General features: G+C 40.5%; 1 protein-coding gene across 9 annotated transcripts in view; it reads left to right on the top strand.

Moving 5' to 3' along the window:
- MBNL2 (muscleblind like splicing regulator 2) overlaps positions 1–19803 on the top strand; it is a 175019-nt gene that overhangs the window by 147001 nt on the left and 8215 nt on the right. The gene's annotated exons all lie outside the window — the stretch shown is intronic.

The following is a 19803-nucleotide window of genomic DNA, read 5'->3' as shown; positions in this document are numbered from 1 at the left end:
GCGTTACCTATCCAGTGGTTTGTGAATGGCCACAGAAACATTGTAATGTGCACCCATGGGTGCTTCAAAACTGGCTCTATTTGAATTCGGTTCATTCAGACCCTATCAGCTGTGTGGAGGAAAAAGGGTCTCCTCTTAGAAAGTCTTCCCCTTGGCCTAAGTGTCATATTTGAGGTCTGAACAATTCTTATGACCATTTGACCTCGGTCTTAGGTTCTGCCAAACTCACTTGGTTCCCACTTTACAATCTGCTCCAATACTGGCCTAAGAGCCAAGTCATCCAGAATGAAGAGTCATGGGTGTCGCTGAACTCACAAAGGCTGGATATAACTGACGAGGAGCGTTTAACTCTGTTGGTTTAATGCATGTGCCAGTGAGACCATGGATGTACTATTCATAGTGACAGCCAGCTGCTACTTCCTACTCTGTGGTCACAAGCTGACTGTATTCCTGGTCCTAGCATCCCAACTTGCAAACATGTGCTCCTGGCCACCAGGAGACAGCATGAGGGTGAGTGAGCAGAAACTCTCACCTCGCCTAGAAACATTGTTTTTATTGTGTATGCCCTCCCTTCACAGAAGAACAATTTTGGTTTGGTTTTGAGTTTCGTTTCATGGGTTTGTAAAAATAAAATCAGCTCAGCTAATAAAAGATGACAAGGGATAGAAGAAACTGGGGGAAATTGTGTCGGGGCCTCACGGCAGTCCCAGCCCGCGTTCTGCAGGCTGGGAGGGCTGAGTCATGCTGCTTTCCACGTTCAAGTGAATCCACGATTCCAGCTCTGCAGTTTTCATTCCTGCAAAGAAAGGCATGAGCGGACAGGAATGCAAGAATAAAAGTTAAACCCTGTGACAGTGCTGATTGTGCCGTCAGCATTGTGACAGGGTAGGAGAGAGCAGACAGCGGGGGAGGGAGGAGAGGCCCAGCAGCAGTGCAGAGGCAGGTGTCAATCAGCTGTGGACGATTCTTCATCAATTCACTCCCACCTCTACAATGGCAACCTGTCCTCTAAGGAGAGCCAACCCAGCTTCCAAACAAACAGAAGAAAGAACAGACAAGGATGAGTTCCTTAGCTGGGAAGATGATGATGATTATTTTTAAATGATAGATGGGGAAGGGAGAGAGACTGTTTGCATCTTTCCATTATTAGGTCCAAAGCTCTTCTCGCTCATTCTTAACAGGGAAGCTGGATACCTGTTCCTTTCAAGTCTTAAGCCCTGCCTCCTTGAACTATGTTTATGTGATTTTTTTTTCCCAATTTTTGTTACAAAGTCCTTTTATAAGAAAACGAGTTCAGACTGGGTGCAGTGGCTCATGACTGTAATCCCAGTAGTTTGGGAGGCCAAGACAGGAAGATCACTTGAGCCCAGGAGTTGGAGACCAGCCTGAGCAACACGGTAAAATCTGGTCTCTACAGAAAATACAGAAAATAAATAAATAAATGAATTAGCTGAGCATGGTGCCATACACCTGTAGTCCCAGCTACTTGGGAGGCTGAGGTGGGAGGATCACCTGTGCCAGGGGAGGTCGAGGCTGCAGTGAGCCATGATCATGCCACTGCACTCTAGCCTGGGTAACTGAATAAGACCCTGTCTCAAAATAAAATTAAATTAAATTAAAAGCAAGTTTGAAGTATAATATAGTAGTATTTGTTGCAGTGAAATTCTGTATGGTAAGTTTAGCCTTTTGAACACTTAGAGATTTTTTTTTAAGAAAGGAAAAGAAGCCAAGATAAAGAAATACTTTGGAGTTGTAGGATGAATTGCTTTAGCATGATAAATTTTTGACCATGTGTCATACATATTTTTCAAGCCTAGTGATTCTTTGGCTCTGTCTTGTAAAAAAAATTTTGAGATATTACATATGTATATTCAAGTGTGTGAGTGTGTGTGTGTGTATGTGTGTGTGTGTGTGTGTGTGTGTGTCTGTCTGTCTGTCTGTCTGTCTGTCTAGGGAGGCAGAGATTGGAAGCATGGAATATTCAGAAGTTAAAATGTATCATTTTCAGGCAGGGTGTGATTGGAAAAGAAAATAAGTTGAATAACTTCTTTAACTGCAAGCATAGTTGAGGTTTGACTTCAATTTAATCCAGAGATACGTAATAAAGAAGTACCTGACGGTAGCTTCAAGAATCCTATATTCTGTGTTTTGCAGTTTATCAGATGTAATAGTTGCTGCTGGATTGCATTTAAATGATGAAAAAGAAATCCCTTAGCAGCTCTTGATGCAGGTCTGCTTGCACATGAAAACCATGGAAAAATAAATAATAGTAAACAGAAGTTTCCAGATATGATATTTTTTATGTATTTTCAGTAAGTTTCAAAGAACAAAGCATCTATAAAAGACCTTGGAAATTCTTTTAGCGTCCAATCGTAGGAAACTCAGAGCTTGTTAATGACTGAAATAACAAGTTATCGTCTTGCTAAGATTTCTCTCTTTAAACTCAAATTGAATCATACCCATGTGGATTATGTAAGTCATTTAAACATGATGAATCTCAGTTTCCTCATTTGTGAAAAGAGGAATAGAACTAGATGGCCCCTGGAGCCCCTCTCGGCTCTGAAATTTAATGAACCAAAGGCTCAGTGACTGTTATTTTAGGCCCAAAGCATGAGATTACAAAGATAAATACAAACATAGTGGAAAGTGAAACTAATGATTCCAGAGTTTAATGACCGATAAGCACCCTGCTTTCTTTTCTGTCTTTAAAATGTAGTTGGATTTTGACCGTTTTTTGTTAATTTGATCAATTCAGACTGTCAGTTCAAATATTTCAAATCTCATAGGCATTTGTAATTAGATACAAGGCATTCATTGAAGAAAGAGGATAGATTAAAACATCCCATGACAGCTTCTTAGGTCCAGTGCTGTTTACACATTACCCCATGGTGAGCCAAGCTGAACAAGCCACATGGCTATCAGTTGAATCCTCAGGCTGAATCAAGGTGCTACCACTAAAAGTCTTCACTGAATTTAGACTGCTGGTTTGAGATTAAATAAAGACAGAATCCAAATACATTTGGGAAATATAAAATATTTTTTGATTATTTAGCTCTGGGAGCAGATAAGGAAACAAAAATATAATACACAAATTTACTACGCACTATTTTCTGTTTCTGTTAAGATATTTGGGCCTTAATAGACAAATTATACCTAATAGTAATAGTATTATCATTATAAACAACTTATATGCCAGATATGATTCTAAATGATCTCCCTCATGTAATATATTACATATCATATCATATATATTTTATTATATAGTATGTAAGAGAGGATAGTTATCTATAGATGTAGACACTCAATTCCTAACAATAGTTTTATGAGATGGGTACAATGATCATCATCCCCGTTTGACAGATAGTAAAACTGAAACAAAAGTTAGCTACCTCAGCCAAAGTCGGACAGCTCCTAAATGGTCTTGCTGAAGTTTAAACCTGGGTCCAGAAAACTTGCTTTAACCAGGATGGTATACTGCCTCACTCCATACTTATAAATATACAAAAGTCACTTATTCCATAAATAAAACTGTTTTTCCAGTGAGACTCTAATCGCAGGTTTGTTTTGTTTTTTTTTTTTGAGACGGAGTTTCACTCTTGTTACCCAGGCTGGAGTGCAATGGCGCCATCTCGGCTCACTGCAACCTCCGCCTCCTGGGTTCAGGCAATTCTCCTGCCTCAACCTCCTGAGTAGCTGGGATTACAGGCATGCGCCACCATGCCCAGCTAATTTTTTGTATTTTTAGTAGAGACGGGGTTTCACCATGTTGACCAGGATGGTCTTGATCTCTTGACCTTGTGATCCACCCGCCTCGGCCTCCCAAAGTGCTGGGATTACAGGCTTGAGCCACCGCGCCTGGCCTCCAGTTAGACTCTAATAACCAATTCTCTTGTTATAGGGGAAAATAAAGTGTTGCCAGTGCAGCTCAAGCTGACATGAATCCTAAACTGGAGAGATGAGCTGGATTTGAACAGAGCTTTGAGCTAGTTATGTAAAGTAGCCAGGTCATCTTTAGAAACCATTTAGTGAGGCACAGTGGCTCATGCCTGTAATCATAGCACTCTGGGAGGCCGATTGCCTGAGGTCAGGAGCTCAGGACCAGTCTGGCCAACATGGTGAAACTCCCTCTCTACTAAAAAATATTTTTTTAAAAAAGTTAGCTGGGCATGGTGGCAGGCGCCTTTAATCCCAGCTACTCAGGAGGCTGAGACAGGAGAATTGCTTGAACCCAGGAGGCAGAGATTGCAGTGAGCTGAGATAGCACCATTGCACTCCAGCCTGGGTGACAAGAGCAAAATTCCCTCTCAAAAAAAAAAAAAAAAGAAAAGAAAAAAAAAAGAAACCATATAATGGACCTTCTTATTTCAGTGTGATAAAATAACCAGTGAAAATTAGAAGTAAGATAACCTAAGAAAAAATTAGTTATTTTTCTTAGGGAAACAGGTTCATGGCTTTCTTTTGTCATAGGCTTTGCTCCCAACCTCTACTAATCATCTCACAAATAGCTTGTTAACAAAAAATAAGGGGAGAAGAGAATGATAGGTAGCGTGTAAATTAGTCCATTTGAGTTCATTGACCAAGGACCAGAATGTGTAACTCTGTCAAAGATGCCTATATTGAAACAATTAATTGTACATTAAAAGAGATAAAGCTTAGTAATGGATTACTTATTTTTTTCATATGAAAAGAAATTTTATAATGAGAGTGCAGAGTAAAATTCCTGATGAATTTGAATTATTACAGTATTCTATGCTGTAATTCGTTTAGCATTTTTTCTTTCAAAGTTACATTCTATTTCAAAGGGGGAGAAAATAATTTCCAAATAAATATATTTCAAGTCTTGGTTTCTTCATTTATATCCAGGGATCATTTAATTTACTTAATAACATTCTTCAAGGCACAATTAAAATACAATTTATACTTTGACTCTTTCCCTGAACGTCTCCCTTCTCCTCCCCCAGCAAGAGGTATTCTTTCCTGTTCTCTGAAGTCTACAAGGACTTTGCACATGCCTTAAGGCATTCACATGAAATAGAAAGACAAATGCAAGCATATGAAGAAAGCTGGAGAAGTATAAAGTTCAGCTGGAGAGTAACCCATGTTCAGATTGATCAGAGAATCCATTGTGTGGGGACCCTGATGCCAGGTTAAAGGGTTTGGCCCTGACTTGGCCACTGGAGGATTTTCAAGCAGGATGGTGATGAAAACAGTACTCTGGGAAGAGTGAGCAGATGGATTCGAGGCAGGAGAGTCTGTAGAGGCCATTAAGAGGTTTTAACAAGAGCTTAAACGGGGACAATGGCAGCTGGCAAGTGGCCTGCTTTGTCTTGCCTTTGCCCGTTACATAGGGAGTGTTACTTTTAGCAAAAGAGAAACATAACAATGATTCCGTACTATGGCAAAGCCTGTCTAAATAAATGTCACATGGTAGAAAGAGAGATAGAGGCTGATAAGAAACTCAGTCCCTGCCAGCGCAGCAGTTGGGTGGCCTCACTGCTGGGACACCTGCAGTGTGCTCACCTTTCCCATGGGCCTTCCCACTCCTACCTAAATGAGACTCAGCCACGAAATCTCACCCTACCCCCAACCACAGGCCTCTGCATGAAGGAAAGAGTCCCCTCAGGTGTGGAGTGAATGTATATCATCCATGTCTCCAAATCAAAGCTCTATGAACAGTAAACAGATTATTCGTCTAGTTCATTCTGGCCCGTGAGTCCATGCTAGGGAAAGAGATTCCTACATATTAATATTGCAAATCTTTCTATGGAGCATCACAAGAAGTGCCTTAGAAGCTAATGAAATGATTATATTCTGGGCAATATGTTAACCAACACTTAATCACATCTCCAGAAATGATGATTCATGTTTAATGTTATGACCTCAAGGTCTTATCACATCTTCTGGACTCTCCTCCAGAGATTAAGTACATTCAACAGAGAGCTGGCCTAAGGAAGAGCTCACTGAAAATTAGTTGATAATATATCATATACATATAGCCCTCTATTTATATTCGATAAATTAGAAAATCTCATTTTCTAGACTTACCTGACATAGTTTTATTATCTATGACCATCAATTTCAACAATATCTTATCAGACAGATAAAATAATTACATGTAACCAGGTGTATATTATGTTTTATCTGGCCTGCTATAAAGTACTAAAGAGGGAAGAGAAAGCTTGTTTCTCACCTATAAATATGAACATAACTTTTAAGTTATTTGTATATGGGTTCTTGGATATATAAGTTAACCTATGCTAGCCAAGAAGTCTAGAAAGGTAAGATCATGTTTTATTTCATCTCTCATCTCAGAGTTTTATAAAACATCTATTATTCAATGCCATCTGTCTGGACTATATTCAGACAAATGTAGGAGGCATTAAACATTCCCCGCTATTCACCACTTGACCCATTTCGGGGCCTGCATTTTGTTTCACAAGAAAAATCTTGGTTCTGCAAGGTCCCAGTGTGGGAAGAGTAGGTTCCTGTCATCTCTCTCTCCTGAAATACACAGTAAAGTGGTTGGCCTCTATGTATGGATGATCAAACTGTGAAACACTCCTTTCTTGCAGTTTGCTTGTTCCTGGGAACAGATTACAGAAAGCAGCTGGGCCCCACGTATGTTGTTCTCCGAAAAAGCAGAGACAGCAGCTGTCAGAATCCAGCCCCTGTAAACAGTAATCTGGGCCGAGAGCTGTCTCTCTGCCTTACACTGCTTAAGTGGTTTAGCTACCTCTAACTTTTTGCTTGTATTCTAACCGTAGAGGGGATTCAGGTTGGTGAATGGATGTGGTTACTTCAGATGAGGCAGAATTGGCAAATCAAATATTTTGTACAGAAGGCAGGAGAGAGAGAGAGAAAGAGAGAGAGGAGAGAGAGAAAGAGAGAAGGATTGAGATTGAAACCTGCTCTATTTCTTTGACTAAAAAATAAAACTATAAAAATTGCAGCATTTGCATTCAGTTAACACTATTTGTTAAAGCTCCTTGGCAGTTTGAGGCTGAATTCCACTGTGTTCATGGCTAAGGACATCAGAATCCAGACTCGCTTAGGGTGCTAAAAAATAAAATAAAGAAAGGGTGGGAAGAGGGGTGGGTACTTTGTCCAGCTTAGGTGGTCTTGGATCTATGAAAACAGTATAGATGCACGTTAACTTTTCAAGAAATTAGAAAATAAGAAAACGATAGACCATTTATTTTCCTGTCTCAGCAGCAGCTGCTTTACAGGCCTACCCTGAAGTTTAATTAATAAATGCATTTGCAGATTCTCTAAGAAAAGGCTCAGTTATGTAAGTGTTGTAATCTAGTACATTTTCATTTTTCATGAATAATTTACACCTCTTGGTGAGAAACTTGGGTAGAATTCTTTTGTATATAGCACATAAAGACATAATATCAGCTCCAATTCTGTGCAGCTGAAGAGAAAATGTCAAGAGTCCTTATGCGACACATTCCTGCCTGGTGGACAGTCCTTTGCATGACACCTCAAATCCCATCCTCCTTTGCTTTTTGTTTGTTTGTTTGTTTTAAGGCAGACTCCCACCCTGTCACCCAGGCTAGAGTGCAATGGCACGATCTCAGCTCACTGCAACCTCCGCCTCCTGGGTTCAAACAATTCTCCTGCCTCAGCTTCCTGAGTAGCTGTGATTACAGGCATCCACCACCACACCCAGCTAATTTTTGTAATCTTAGTAGAGACAGGATTTCACCATGTTGGCCACGTTGGTCTTGAAGTCTTGATCTTGTGATCTGCCTGTCTCAGCCTCCCAAAGTGTTGGAATTACAGGCATGAGCCATTGCACACAGCCTTCTTTGCATTTTGATGGAATTGGAGGGAGATCTTTTGGGTTGAAAAGTCATATTCCCTGTCATATTTTAGCTTTTGTTGATGGTAGTAAAATCACGCTCCATTTTGCTAATTTTAGGTTTTCTCATTGGAGCAAAATGAGTATCTAGTTCATCTTATATGGGTGTTTATTTCCAGCTGTAAATTTATAAGGAAAAAGAGACTAGCTGCAGTGAAGGAATTCAAGTCCATTTTCAAGGGTTGAATGATGGTCAGGGTGCTGTGAACGGAATGGAATTCCTATTCATGGGCACTTATCTACCCAAGCTCTGCCGCTGCTGCCTACCTTCTCACACGTCTGCCTGCGCATCTGGGGAAGTTGCCAGCCTTGCTGTGCAGGTGGATGTGGAGGACAGACAAACTCGAGACTGTGGCTCCACTTACCAAACACATATGATGCTGCCACACATCAAAGACACATTGGCATTTGCTCTGGTCTCTCAGCCCCTTCTGGCATTCCCTTGAGGTGACATTGCTGGAGACAGTGACTCCCAAGGTCAGACCAGGCTGGGTCTGCTGACCACTCTAGGGGCCAAGAGGTTGGGGAAATGCTAAAAGTACTTAGGAGCTCACTGCCTAGCAGAGAAAATGTCATAAAACACAAAGTCTAGCAGGCAAATGTTGCTGCCTGGCAAGTAAGCGCATGGCATGGTCTCATCCCTAAAGTCTCATACGTCTGAGGGGTGTATAGGAATGAGAGAGAAGCGACAGGTAAGGTTATTCCTGACACCATTGAAGAGGTGGCGATGAGGCAGGGTAAAGAGAAAAGGGAGCCCATGCACCGCCACCTGTTTTCCACACGCAATCACGTCAAACCCACCAGGACTATTTCCCTCTTTTATGTGTGAAGAGTCAAAGCTCAGGTTTGATCACAGCTCCCGTAGGTAGCAGAGCCTGCCTTTGGCCTCATCTGCCTGACCTTAAAGTCAATGCTTTTCCCCTTGTTTAACATTCTTCCTCGATAGCATGTGTGGTTTGGAAAGGAACTTCAGACTCCATCTCAGACTTTATCTCATCATAGAAGCAGATAGAGCAACCGTGATTGCTTCAGATCTAAAGAAGAGGGGACACTGGCTCTTGTGAGCTGGGGAGTGGGAGACACCAGGGAGGGTGAAGAGGAGGGTGTGCTGCATAGTCCTAGGAAGTGCAGCTGCGGGGATAAGGACGAGTTCGGGTTATGGAGGGCCTTAATGTGTGGGATGAGAACAGAACAGGACAGGTTCCCTGAGAGGCGTGGAAATTCAAATGTACTGGAAGTGAGTGGGCAGAGGTGCACTGGGACAGCCAGGCTGAGTCAAGCTAACCGGTGAGAAAGCTGCTTCATCAGTGAAGTGATGAAATCAGGACAGAGAGAAAAGAGAATATTTAAGGAGGAAAAGGTGAATCATTCAGAAGCAGGGAAATTCAGAGAGGCTCCGTGATCCCTGGCTTGCCTTTTTCCCCCAGAGGCTGTTCTCTGAATGGTGTCTGTGGATTTCAGTGCGTTTCTCCTCCCTGTCACATAACGCTCCTATGAGACCTCTCTCTCATTGACCATCAAAAGGATGGTTCTCGTCTACACACCTTCACTTTGATTTGTACTATAAAGGACAAATTTGTTGACTGGCATTTTCTAACACCAGTTTATGACATACTATAGCTAATTTAACAGTTAGAATTCATCATGCTTCAGCATCAAGTACAAAATGTTAGAGCTTTTGGTCTGTTTGTTTTTCTGTCGGTGTTCAAATTATCGTATTCCTGTCATCGCTCCCCTTGCTCTGAAGTATTCAGAGATCTCAGAGCATATGTCAGTCAACTTCCTATGATCTTTACTTCTCGCCGAAATGCATTTCTGGAAGCAGCCTCATTAAGGTGATCGTTGTAGAATGTTGCTCATTTCCCCCTAATCACAGCTACATCAGGCGTTGTAGGACTGACTTGAGACCAGCGTCAATTACATCATAGATAGGAAAGGCTGTAAGTTGTAAGAGCAGATTTTCCACCACCATACCATACCTCTACAAAACATAAGAAAAAAAGTGGGCCGGGCGCAGTGGCTCCAGCCTGTAATCCCAGCACTTTGGGAGGCCGAGGTGGGTTGATCACAAGGTCAAGAGATCGAGACCGTCCTGGTCAACATGGTGAAACCCCGTCTCTACTAAAAATACAAAAAAATTAGCTGGGCATGGTATGCATGCCTGTAATCCCAGCTACTCAGGAGGCTGAGGCAGGAGAATTGCCTGAACCCAGGAGGAGGAGGTTGCGGTGAGCCGAGATGGCGCCATTGCACTCCAGCCTGGGTAACAAGAGCGAAACTCCGTCTCAAAAAGAAAAGAAAAGAAAAGAAAAAGTATGATGCAGATCACATACATTGGAAGAGAGGCCTAGAAGGGCAAAGTGGCTAACCCAATTCATACACATAGCAAGAGAGCCAGGCCCAGGACCCAATCACCCGTGTCCTACCTAGAACAATGTTGTTTCCCTTTCGGCACACTGCCTTCCTGAGAAAGTGCGTTAATGGGTCATGTAGGGGGCCCTGAACTGCTCCAGAGCATGCAGACAGCAAAAACGTGACGCAGCTACCCTCACAAAGCACCTACCACGTGCCAAACACTGGGCTAAGCCTTTTGTATGAATTATGTCATTGAAATCCAACATGTCCTGTAAGGGACTATTACCCCCTCTCTAGGGATGAGGAAACTCCAGTTTACATGAGATGAAGAACTTGCTCAAAATTATACTATCACATTAACTGGCAAAACCAGACTTCGAACTTTCCCGAAGCTCCTAATATCCTGTTTTTCCAATGAGGAAAAGGAGCTGGAGTGGTTAAGTGACCTTACTCAAGGTTACGTAAGGCATTAGGATAAAACTCAGTCTCCTTGTTAGGAGCATGCTTACGCCTCTTTCCCCTCCATCAAACCGAAATTCAGCTTGAATCTGCAGCGGAATTTGAACTTTGTTCAATAACATAACTTTGCTTCCTCCCTATGCTTTAGAATGGTTTTTGAGGAATCAAAAAGATACTTGAAGAAGTTAAACTTACTCCCTCTTTCTCCAAGTACTTTTTCCTAGTAATAATTTCATAACTGTTCCATTAATCATTCTTTCACCATTTGTCATTGTTATACTGAAATATGCAAAAGGTCCAGAGAACCACTTTAGTTCAGAGGATTTAGGACAGAAGGAATTGCTTAAATCGAGTCCTATTGTTCGCATTCTTTTCTCTGCTTTTCTCTGAACCTTGTAACATTAAGAATGGGCTTGCACAAGGAAAAAAGAGAAAATAGGGAAAGTTAAGAAGTGTGTAAAGAATGAGAAGGAAAATTCCATTGTATTCCTTTGCCTTGGACAAAGGTATTTAAGAGTTGGTTGGGTTGGGGTTTTCGATTGGTTGGTTAATTGGTTTAAGGTGAACTAGAAAGTCCCCTCCATCTTTCCATTACTTATGTGAAACCTATGGAGGAAGAGGTGAAGGTTTGGAGCTTGAAAGACAGATGTTTATTAGACAAGACTGGATGTACAGAGGTGTCCATGGATAGTCATTTAAGCAGGCTGTTCTAAGAATTATTAATGAACACTATGCCATATCAACATACTCACATTACATTTTATGGCTTAGACCAGGAAATGAAAATAACTGAAATATTACTGTAATATAACAGTGCCATTTATTATATGCTTACTACCACCAGGCACTTGTGAAATACATTATCTGATCCTCACACCAACCCCATAAGTTAGAAACAATTTTTAATTCCCATTCTAGAAATGAGTAATAATAAGAATAAAAGATGCTGGATAACTTATCTATGAAAATATATCTGTTAAGCCCAGAAGCTGGGTTTGAACCAGGTTTAACTTTAAAGAACGGGAAATCCTGCCTTTCATGGGATGTCAACTCCCTACTGCAGTGGATGCTCATTATCCTGAGTTGGTGGCTGTTGATGCTTTTGTAATAAAATATTTTAGTTTGAGAAATTATTAACATGAATTGACAGTCAATACTTTAGTGAAAAAATCAGAGAAATTCAGTTTATAATTTATTACCAGTGACAGTTCAGGAGATACATATACAGAATGGAAATTAAGGGCTCATTTTTAAAAATCTTAATCTCATTAAACCCAAGTTTATCTCCAACATATGGAGTGCCATACAGATTATATATTTAAGTTAGCAATAGTATTATTTGAATGTTTATTTAAATAGAAACTGAAAAATATTATTTAGGATTATGAATCCTAAAATAATAGCCTAAGGAAACAGAGACATTTATCAAACACTACCGTTACATATGGGATGTGTATACACGTTATTTCATTTACTACTCGACATAACTTCTTGAGGTTTCTTATCCATTTTACATATGTGAGCACATCTTAGAGAATAATTTGCTTAAAATTCAAGCAGGTAGTAAGAGACTGGATACATGCAGACCTCAGGCTTGCCTGCCTGCAAATTCTGTTCTCTTGTGAATCCACCATGTTTGATTTAGATGGGAGTCTATGGTCAGCATAGGCTTGGGATGAACCTCTTCATATGACTCCCCTTAAAAACTCTGAACTACTGAGTTTATTGCTTTGAAACATTTTGACTATTTAGAAGAAAGTTTAGTGGAAGTGAAAACCTTTTAAAGTCCAAGCTCAGTGTCAGAAATGGTGTGAAAATATTGTTGCTTGGTGAGATGAACAAATGAATCCAAATTTCAGTTCAGCGAACCAGAGCTAGAAAGCACTGAGGAAGGGCACCATTCACTCTTCCCAGTGCTGGAAAACTGGCAGGCAACTTCTGTCTGAAAAGAGTCTATCAAGAGAAGTCCTCTCAATCAAGACTTTTACTTTTAAATTTTTAACAGTAATAATTTAAAAATAACGATACTATTTTTCTTCACCACCCCCACAGAACCTCACTTTCAAATTGATCTCAGGTAAACAGAACAACACTAGTTGAGGATAACTATTGTAGGCAGCCTGGAGGAGCGACTGTGAAGGTAACAACTAGAAGTTGAATTTAGTTGTAAGTGAAACCACAGAGCTAAATGAGAACGCGAACGGGGATCTTAATGATGATTCAGGTATACAAGCAGGAAGAGCCAGGGGTCTCACTGCGAAGCCCCAGATGGGAAGAACAGAAAGGGAAAGAAGGAATGGACGGAGGAAGGGATTCAGGATTGGCAGGAAAGGGGGTTGTGGAGTTATTATCGAATGGGGGCAGTTTCCGTTTGGAATGAGGAGATGTTCTAGAGACGGAGGGTGGTGATAGTTGTGAATTCACTGAAGTGAATATGGTTAATGCCACTGAACCGTACACTTGAAAATGGTTAAAATTGTGAGTTTTATGCTATGTCTATTTCACTACAATTTTTAAAAATCGACAAAAGATCTGAGTGGTCATTTCTCCAAAGAAAGTATTAAGAATTGGCAAGGACAATGTCTGATTGGCCCTAGGTTTTCGTTTAATAAAATCTGATAGTATAAAATGGTCTTTCTGCATTAAAAATTATTTATGGTTGCCATGTTTCCCTTTAAACATTCTGTTTTCATAAGGTATGGAACTGAGTGCAAAGGTGGATTTTTTCTCAATGAACCATGTCTGTGGCAACATTTCTTTATGTCTTTTCTCAACAAATGTATGCTAAGAACCCACCTTTAGCCGGACTCTGTGGCTCACACCTATAATTCCAGCACTTTGGGAGGCTGAGGCAGGTGAATCACCTGAGGTCAGGAGTTTGAGACCAGCCTGGCTAACATGGTGAAGATATATCCCTGTCTCTACTAAAAACACAAAAATTAGCACGTGTAGTGGCACCTGTAATCCCAGCTACTTGGGAGGCTGAGGCAGGAGAATTGCTTGAACCTAGGAGCCAGATGTTGCAGTGAGCTGAGATCGTGCCATTGCACTCTAGCCTGGGGAACAGAGCAAGACTCCATCTAAAAAGAAAAAAACCCACCTTGAGCCATGAGCTCAAGAATGAGTTCAGAATTGTGGGAATACAGCACTGAAAACCACAGTTCCTGCTCTCATGTGTCTTACATGGTTAGGGGGACAGGAAATACACAAATGTGTAAATAATTACAGTTAAAGTCCTTATCATATGAGAAGGGTCATCTCAGAACGTAAATGCTGATGCTGAAAGAATGGGCTTCACCACTGAGCTTTGATGGGTGATGGTGAATAATAAAGAAATGAAAGAGAATGTGGGCACTCTCCTTCTTTAAACGTTTTCCTCCTTTGGTTTCCATTTTGCCATAGATTGGCTATTTTGGCACTTCCTGAGGGCTTACTGGGGAGGACAGATGGTGACCTGGCTTAACTACTCACCTCACTGCAGAGGTGCCAGTGTGATACAAGCCAAGTGAGAAACTAAAGCTCAAAAGAGCACAAATCTGATTGATGGCACAGACAAGCCTCCTGAAATCCCCCCTCCAGGACTCTTTGATTTTTCCTTTGAACCCAGATTTTACACACAATGGAGTGGTTTTTGTTAACCTCTCTCTCTTTCTCTCTCTCTCTCTCTCTCTCTCTCTCTCTTTCTCTCTCTCTCTCTCTGTCTCTCTCTCTCTCTTCCTCCCTCCCTGTCCCTATTTCTCACTCTCTCTCTCTGATACATACACATACACACACACACACACACACACACACACACACACACACACACAGAGGCAAAGAACTAAAAAGAAAAAAAAAAACCTAGTTTTTCTTGAAAATTTATTATATGGCAGCATCATCCCACCTATTTGAGAAATGTGCAAGATGATGGCAATACACAAAGACCCGCATCCTCGTCCGGCGCATTACATTAACCTTACTGTTCCTTTTACTGCATTTAGCATTTGGTTGCTTTTTTCCTTTTGATGCCTTAAAAGCCAATTCTTAGCAGGCTGAATTACACATTCTACTCCACTGTTAAAACGGGTACTGTGGCCAAAATGTGCCCAGGATTCTAAGTCTAACATAATGGTAGTGGATACAAAAGCAGGGCATTGAGCAGAATTGGACATTTTATGTTAAATCCAACAAGATCTTGTTTCTCTGATTTTTCTTGACCTGAATCTTCGATTTATTACCAGGAACAAAACTTCATTTTGAAAAACCCATATTATATATGAATGTTTTTGAAATTTCTTTTCTATTACTGCATAAATATTTTTTTTGGAATTCCCTTGTTGCTTTAATTTTTTTAACTTTCATGTTTATTAAAATTTTAATTTGTTTTTCACTCCTGAGCTGCCAGTTAATGTCCTTTAAAATATTCAAGGTATGCTTATATCATAAATAACCGTGAGCAAAAATAGATACGTTTGGAAAATATTTTCAATGTATACAACAAGATAGGTCTTAATGTTATGTTACATATTATATTAATTAATATTATACAACATTTTTTCTGTAAATGACACATGTTACATATTATATTACAAAATATTAAGACCTGCCTTGGGAATACAGCAGTGAATACAGTGCTGATTTTTAAAGGTATAAAAAACGTTTTCTTGGATTCCACTTCATGACCAGAGGTGATCTTCAATGAAGCAGCCTATTTAATCTCAGATAGCCTCACCTCCTACACATCTTACTGTAAATATTTTAAATACTTTCAAATATTTGTGTAAATAGTGTGGCCCACATATTATGTGTTTTGGGTTTTTTTTTTTTTTTTTGATACAGTAGAGGAATTTATCCTTCTCTAATATACAGACTGTCCCTAATTTTAAACATATTTGTTCAAAATTTCCATTGTCATTTGGTTTGGAACTCAATTTTCCTTTTTCATTTGATTTGGAATTCAGTTTTCCTAGAGAGACAGCCGTGGATTTGGTGGTTAGATCACCAGGCTGGCCTACAATCATTTTATTTAGCTTGTGGCGTTGCTTATAAAATAACACTGTGCTGAAGCATGGCCCAGGTCAAATACCACCCAAGTCTACAACGTTGTTATATCTTTGGGATTCAAGAAAGATATCACAAGTATGTGCCTAATCCAAACCTCCAGACGGCCTGCAACAGAAAATAGAAAATTCCTTAATGTCATCTGGAGAAGTCTTGGGGAGTAGGAATGAGAAGTATGTTGTAGAATCACAAATGTTGGGTAAGGAATAGGAAGATAAAAATCTGGGACCTGCTTCTGGGTTACCACCAGATCTGTTCACGCCAACTTCTTCCCCATTTCCCTCAATGCCATGGTTTCATTTGCCTACTCCTTTTTTTTTTTTTTTTTTTTGAGACAGGGGTCTCACTCTGTTGCCAGGCTGGAGTGCAGTGGTGCAATCTTGGCTCACTGCAACCTTCGCCTCCCAGGTTCAAGCGATTCTCCTGCCTCAGCCTCCTAAGCAACTGGAATTAAAGGCATGGGTCATGCCTGGTTTTGTTTCGCTTTTTTTTTTTTTTTTTTTTTTTTTGCAGTTTAGTAGAGTCAGGACTTCACGTTTTTTTCCTGGCCATCATGCAGCCCTTCCAATCTAGGGTTTTGTTTTAATTTTACCATTTCTGGCACCTGCTGAGCAAATACAGTCTCATAACTTCCCTCCTTCTGAATAAATATACAGTGCTCTTGAATATGTCTTTATTTAAAACGCTTCTAGAGCACCAGAGGAAAGGACTAGGAAAGAAGAGTCTCATTCTTATGCCTCTTTACCTTCCTCCTCATTTACATCCCATAGGAGAAGGCAAGTGCTCACTCTTGGATGACATATGGGTTGTTGGATGGTCTGAGGACTAGATTGCCCTCTCAGCATAAGAGCCACAGAAGTGAGCCTCAGAATTCCCCCAGGGGAGCTGGGATTGAAGGAGACTGTGTCTGGAGTCAGGGAGGGGACTATAATCAAAGCCTAACTGCAATACTCATAAGAACCTAGATGTTTCCACACGTGACATGGACTCATGCAAAGAGCAGAACCTTATTCAAAGTTGAGCATTTCCATTTATGAATTTTATCCAGATATTCTAAGTTGTTAATATTGTTTTTCATGTCAAACCTCAATTATCAATATTTTTAAGTTACAGTTTTTCTTAGTATATCTAAAAATATTTTGTTCAAATATAATCACGTGGAAAATATTAACAGAAATGAGTCATCTGCAAAAGGTATCCTTGGAATTAGGGAAATTAGAGCTTTGAATATAAACTTTCTACTAACAGCAGAGGACAAAACAATAATCCTGACAAAACTCCTCTTGAAGGTACTAGGAAATATTATGGACATTCCAACCATGATATGCACGCTCTTCTGCAGCATGAAGCTGATTGTTATATTTGAGAATCTTCCCCCAGAACCTCAGTACATGCCTTTCCTGTGCAAATAAAACTGCATGTTGAAAATAAGCCAAATATGGTATGACATTGCCCTCCTCCAAACAACAGTCCCCCTAAAATAATGAATCAGACTATTTTTAACTGTCTTTACATATGCCACTAATTATCTCTGAACTTTTTATATAATTAATTTTCTTTTTTGAAAGGGAGTCTCACTCTGTCGCCCAGGCTGGAGTGCAGTGGTGCAGTCTCGGCTCACTGCAACCTCTGCCTCCCAGGTTTAAGTGATTCTCTGCCTCAACCTCCAGAGTAACTGGGATTACAGATGTGCACCACCACACCCAGCTAATTTTTTTACTTTTAGTAGAGACGCAGTTTCACCATGTTGACCAGGCTGGTCTCAAGTTCCTGACCTCAAGTGATCTGCCTCCTTCGACCTCCCAAAGTGCTGGGATTACAGGCATGAGCCACCACACTCGGCCTATATTTAAAATTTTATAGTCATGAAATAGGCCAAAAAAAAATTATTGAAAGTGCTATAATAAAATAAATTATACATTGATTAACATGTATAATTATAATTGCTCTAATTACTTTTTTACCTGTTACCATATATTCACCAAGAGACTCAAGACACTTGCTTTTGACTTCAGTACTTGAGTCAAAAATGTACACATATCCCTCTGCCTCTGTGCGGTTTGCTTCAGTGGAAAGATCTCACAAGTGTAGCCTCTCAGGCAAGATCAGGGCCTTTCAGACAGTAGTGGCTGCCGTGGAGAAGAGGTGTGGGGCAGTGGGGAAAAGGTGGAGAGAATATTAAATGGTGGGGAGAGTGAAGGAGACAGCAAAGCCAACAGAGCGTGGGAAGAGGGAACTTGTGGGACAGAATCAGAAGTAAGCTGTGGATGAAGAAACACGGAGACTGGGAGGGTGAGCAACGTGCGAGCCTCCTTCGCTTAGCCCCATTTTAGGAAATGCCACTTAAATGTCTATTTTAAAATTAATAATACATTTTGTTTAAAGAGGCAGTGAAATATTAATACCTTTAATTGCCTTCTGAGGAATCGGGGCTTTGTAACCATGGCAAAAGAGTTCTAAGAAATCTACCAACTATAGAAGGTTTCTTTAGGTGGATTTTCATCTGCCATATTTCCCTTCTCTGTGCATGATTCTGCCCCCAGCCTGGAATATTTTGCCCTTTTTCTATAATGGGGAGTAGCAAGAATGGCAGAATGGGGAGGGATGTTTATTTCTCTTAGCAATTTCTGAGTCCTTAACCACGCTAAAAGGGAACACAAATGACCTCTTGTGCAAAGGGTTCTTTTTCTGCCCTATTCCTGTTTCTCCCATGAACGGTCTGGGATCTTCTGTTGATGCCAGCATTGTGGCACTGTGTCCTCAGTGACTTCAGTTTATTCAGCCATCCATGCAACCAACAATTAAGATATTCCCAGCCCTATCTTAGACACTGGGGCTGTAAAGATGAATGAGACATTCCCCCTGTCCTTAAGGAGCTTGGTTTTGCTGTGGACCCAGTTAGTGCACCAGCCCTTCAAGAAATACCCACTTGAGATTCCATGTTAGTGATATCAAGACGCATTAAAATTCCTTAGTAGTTTAGCAAGGCTGTACAAATATGTTATAAGGTATTTTTTATCTACCCCATCCAAACTCAACATTACAAAGACAGCCCAAATGGCTATTCACAGGAAGATTGAACCAAAACATCCATTATTTCTCTTTTCTAATTGCTTGATAATTTACATACATAGAAACTCTTGGCGTTTTTCACTGGAATGTTTTTCCTATCAATTAAGCAGAGCAGGAAGAGTTCTTAAGAAATTTAATACTGAACTATCATTTTAAAAAATAACTCATCTGACATCCTTGAATCTTTGAAATGAGTACTTTTATATAAGAAGTATAAATGTTTCTAGAAGTCATCTAGAAGCTCACAGTTTTCAATGTTATTCATATGTACAGTTCCTGGAGGTCAAACTCAAGGTAGAAAACTCAGAATGTCTTAATACTTGGTACCTCTGAAACACTAACGAAATCCTACATTGATCTGTCTTCTCTTGCACCCTCCTGCATGAGGACTGGTTAGTTCAGCTGTTAAGTTCATGGTACTGATGAGTTCAAGTTCAGTGTTTCAGTCTCTGCAGAGACTATTTTGCTTTGAACCAAGTGTGTTTCTCACACTGTTCAGCTCTTTTTTGAGAGCACACCATGGGTGAGGGGTATGGATGGCTCAGCCTAGATCCATCATCACGTGATATAGACTAGACAACATGCATGATTCATAACTGATGACTCAGTCAAGGGAGGGTTGATATTTTCTTTTCAGGTAGAGGGTGCGTTGTTTGTCACATACCGTCTTTCTTTGGGTGAAAGCCAGATGTCTGAAAATTGCAGGACTAACTCTCCTGTAGACCGGCTCTCCTGGTCTCACTCTTCCTGCTACTGCCTGCCAGGATGTTGCCTGTAGCCTTGGCTGATCAGCTCTGGAAGCCACCCAGACTCAGTGGATATTGCCTTCAAGAAAGTAAAGCTGTTGAGGACACAAACCAGCAACTCTTAGCTGAATTTAACCCAAAGATCTATATGATCACACAGGGTTTTCTATAATGTTAAGTAATTGCTGAATTTCCAGCTTCTTTTGGAAAATGCAAAGGATGAGCAATACTGAGCCCGTGTTTCCACAGGTAGCACTTGGCTGGGGC

Source organism: Saimiri boliviensis, chromosome 16 (genome assembly GCF_048565385.1).
Source record: "Saimiri boliviensis isolate mSaiBol1 chromosome 16, mSaiBol1.pri, whole genome shotgun sequence".
In the NCBI taxonomy this organism is placed as follows: domain Eukaryota; kingdom Metazoa; phylum Chordata; class Mammalia; order Primates; family Cebidae; genus Saimiri; species Saimiri boliviensis.
The sequence above is the reverse complement of the archived record's forward strand: the minus strand, read 5'-3'. Positions and strand labels throughout refer to the sequence as shown.